The sequence below is a fragment of the Epinephelus moara genome, chromosome 17 (assembly GCF_006386435.1).
Source record: "Epinephelus moara isolate mb chromosome 17, YSFRI_EMoa_1.0, whole genome shotgun sequence".
NCBI lineage: Eukaryota > Metazoa > Chordata > Actinopteri > Perciformes > Serranidae > Epinephelus > Epinephelus moara.
In genome coordinates this window covers 32,760,334-32,765,011 of record NC_065522.1, presented here as the reverse complement: position 1 = coordinate 32,765,011, position 4,678 = coordinate 32,760,334, and positions in this window count along the sequence as shown.

Below are 4,678 nucleotides of genomic sequence, written 5' to 3'. Positions count from 1 at the left end.
ACGGTGCTAAGAAATGCTACGAAGGGTGGGTAAAAAAACCAGTGGGATTGGTAGCTCAAATGCCGCTGAGAAATGTTATGAATAGTCGATGGAAAACACTGAGGTTCAGTGGCTCAAACGCTGCAGAGAAACTCTGGAAATAGTTGGTAAAAACACCCGAGACAGGCGGCTCAAACACCACAAATAGTCGGTAAACACAGTCTGGATCAGTGGCTTAATCGCTGTTGAGAAATGCTGCTAATACTTGATAAAAACAATCAGGACAGGTGCTGCAAACGGTCAGTAAAAACACCCGGGATCAGTGGCTTAAATGCTGCCAAGAAACGCCATGAAGGGTGGGTGAAAAACAAGCAGGATCTGTGACTCAAATGCTGCCGAGGGACGGCACAAACAGCACAAACAGACCGGCTTCTATGGCTAAAACGTGGCTGAAAAACGGCACCAACGATCGATGAAAAACACCTTTGGTCTGCAGCTAAAACTTCGCCTCAAAGGGTCGGTAGAAACAGTGAGGCTCGGTGGCTCAAATGCTGCTGGCAAACTGAAACTGACTGCATGGAGTGTTTGTATTTTCTGCCAAACAACGCAAGGAATTTTCAGACTAACCAGGCTACGTAAATTTGGGCTGTCCGAATGTCACTTTAGGGACGTTGATTGGATTTTGTACAAAACATACAAATGTGATGTATCCATGGCAACCCTTTCTTCTGGTGACGCGGCTGTAAAGAAAGGAGAGTAACATTATTGTAGCTGCCTCTAAAACTTCTACGTTTTCCTCCACGTTGTACGAATCAGACGAGGTAAAGATTCTTTGACTTCCGGCTGATGTCTTTGTTGGACGAAGACGTAGAGTCGTAATTTAATAAATCTGATAAACAGCGGACGGAATATTTTGGATCCAGATAGTCTGACAGATAGTGTTGTTAAATGACCCTCGAGGATTTGTCCTCCAGATGTGACCGATCCACATTCAAGATTTCATCATCGTCACTCTAAAGATTTAAAGTTTTGGATGTTTTGGTGTCTTTTGTCACGGCCTTTCTCTGTGGAAGGCTTTGGTTCAGCTGTTCATGTCGGTGCCTCTGTGCGTCTCTGTTAAACTGTATGAACTCTCTTTTCTGTATGATATGCTTTGCATGTTTTTCTTCATTATGTTTAATCTTTATTTTCTAATATAAGACATGACTGTATGTGCTTTACGGCAGGAAGTGATATGACCCTATATTACAGGCTTTATGGTTCCAGGTGGTGATCGACATGGTGCAATAAACTGAAAACAGAAGGATAATTGTTCATTTTGAGTGACGCTGCCTTTTTCTTTCATCACAGCTGTTTCTGTGTTCCTGTGCCTCTTTGTGTCCTCAGCCTTGAAGTTTAACTTGTGTTTAGTTGTCTCATCGTTCACACAGTGACATTAACATATTTTTAAAGCAGTGATCCAGGATATGTGGAGTTATCGTCACATCAGATTCTGACGAAAATAATAACTGTTCATATTGTCTGTATTTGTGTCTCTGCTTTACAAACAGCAAAGACAAAGAAATGTAATCATACTTCACAAAATAATCATCACAAACCATAAGTTCCCACTGATTGAACAGGAAGTTGTCAAACTCTAACCCTAACTAGTCTTTCTGAAACTGATCTGTCAGCTGACCTTCTGACCTTTCAACTTAAACGCTAGGAAAAAGGTTGGCACTGTTTGTTTCTGCAAACCAAATAACATTGGTACATTATTATGTCACATGCATTGAAACATTTCAACCTAACCCTGTGGTTAATGTGTGGTTATTTTTGGCTTAAAATACCTGTTTTTTGGGGCATAATCCCCGCTGTAAAAAACAGCAATGTCCTGGTCAAGCATTTTTCTGTTGTTATAGCGCCACCCAGTTGCCAATTAGAGTTAAATTTCTCCAGTCACCTTGAGGCGTCCTGTTCTACATATCTACCAAGTTTAGTAAAAATCCATATGGCGCTTAGGCCTAGATAAGAAATGAGCTCTCTAGCGCCCCCATTTTGTTTGATGGGGTCAATAATGGAGGGGTCCCCTCAGATTATGTGTGGTCATATGCCTACAAAGTTGCGTGGTGATGGGTGAAACCCTTGAGATGTTATACACCTTTATGTGATGAGCCACGCCCTCCGCAATATTCATTGCCTTATAGAAGCTCAGTTTTAGTAAGTTTTCCAACTTTTGCCAAGAGGGAACTTTAGATATTGGTCCCTAGATTATGTTCACCCAGTTTCATGCAGATCGCTCAAACTTCCTAGGAAGAGATCCATTTGAAGTGTTTTTCAAAAAATTCAAAATGGCGGAAAATCTATATAAGCGGAAGTTATGGGTTCTTGAGGCAAATGTGTTCCTCATGAGGAGAGGCATCTCTGTGCAAAGTTTCATGTCTCTACGACATACGGGGCATGAGATATGCCCATTCAACGTCCGACATTTCAATGGGTTGCTATAGCGCCCCCCTTTGGCCAATTGATGTAATATTGCTTCATTGGCATCCTCCCATGACCCTCTACCACTGTGCCAAATTTCATATGGATTGACCAAGTCAGTGAGGAGAAAAACCTGGAACACACACACACAAAGTTTTCGTCATTATATAGTCAGATGTGAGCAGGTGACTCGTCCATCGATCAGGAATGTGGACCACATGATCTGATCTGATCGTTGGGGAACTCTGCTGTTGGTCAGCAGTGTCAATAAACGTCTGTGTCTTTGTTTATTTCCAGATCGGACATGTTACAGTGACTGCAAACAAAAGAAATCCACCATTTTATTTGGGCTGGATTGAAGCAGGTGCAAAGTCTGAATGTTTATGATTACTCCTCCATGACGACATGACGTCTCTCTGTGTGTCCGTCCCAAACTCAGAACCAAATGAATCCATCAGAGCTCAAACTCTGCTTTAAAACTGTTCTGTCTCCTTCAGCCCAGGTGTCTCTCTCTGGTTGTTACGGATTTATTATAAATCACAATCACCACATCAGCGTCTCAGTTTGGCAGCAGCTCAGAGCACAGAGCCTTCTGTCCTCTGGACACAGTGTTGAACATTAACTACACAAATGTGATGAAATGCATGACTCTCAGTCCAGATTTTATCAGGTGCTCCGTTTCCCAGCAGCTTTAACCCTTTAAACACAACATGGTCATGAATGCAGACCATGTTTCACAACATACATGTGGAAAATCCTGTTTCTTTTCAACTTGGTCTCACTCTGAAGTCGTCGAAAACTGGTGCTTGGTCAGTGACTTGTTGTGTCAGGCACCAGCGTAGAATGCCCTCCATAATATGTGGCTGGTCGTAGTTACTGTTCAACGGACTGGACGGGACAACAACGAAAGTTAAGGGGGCAGAAGTGCAAGTAGGGCGTGCAGGATGGGTCACACTTTCACCTGAGAGGCCACTGATCACATCCTGTAAGACTGTAAAGCCACACCCTGGTCTTTGTTCCTAATCTCAACCACTGACATAGCGACGTAGTGCTTTTATTTTGAAAGAGACTGTATGCAAACTGTACATTTCCTGTGAAAACAGAAGTGTATTTTGAAAACAGACAATGCATGTAACAGGCTGAAGTTGACACGGCGTCCCAGAACGTCAACAACCAACACACCCAGGGTACCTTGGACGCCATATGTGGACGTGGAAAGTCCATGACCAAACGTGGACATGTGACGAGGTCACAATGCGGACGTGTTCTTGTCCTGCAGTCTGGCATCGTAGATTCTAACTCCTACAATACCCATGAGTCTTTGCTGCTGTTGCTGTGGAGAAACAGCAATCAGAGGTGCGAATCAGAGCCGTAGCAAATTAAAGGGTAACTTACATATTTTTCAGCCCTGTTGTTCCATGTTTTTGTGTCTAAGTGACTAATTGGCACAAGAAGTTTTGAAACGGGTCCAGAGAGAGAGCGCTGCAGCTGGCGGCCATGAAACAGGCTGCAGTGTAACCACTGACAGGCTCAGACTGTTACTCTAAGTGTCTGACAGCATGATGAAAGGATCCCTACAGANTGTTTAATGTGTGTGTAATGTGTGTTTACTGTGTGTTTAATGTGTGTTTACTGTGTGTTTACTGTGTGTTTAATGTGTGTTTACTGTGTGTTTAATGTGTGTTTAATGTGTGTTTTGAATCAACTTAACTTTACAGCACTTCACAGAAACTCTGTCGCCATCTAGTGTTTTGGAGGTGTAACTGCAGAGTGACACAGCTGACACACCACTGCACAAGTATAAATGCTCACAGCAGCGTAGGCCACATGTGTAGGCTATGCCACACAAGTATAGATCCTCCTTACGCCTGACAGTTATCCCGCCGTAGAGCAGGCTAGTTCAGCAGTATCAGTTACCATGGTTACTGAACAGGGATTGATATAAGCCACAGTAATGAAACGTACAGTGTCAGTGTCTCTGCCACATAATGACAAACACACGTGACGTATCCGTAGTTTAATGCTAACATCATCATTCTGGTGACTGGGACGTTTTTGCACATGCTCAGATAGACGTTAACAAAGATCCAATATTTCATTCAAACGTCAGGACACAGTGTGTGTGTGTGTGTGTGTGTGTGTGTCAGTCAGCACTGACAAGACAAGCTAATGATTGATTGGTGACATCATCAGTGTGTCTGTCACATCTCTCCTTTATAAAGAGAAAACTGTCTGA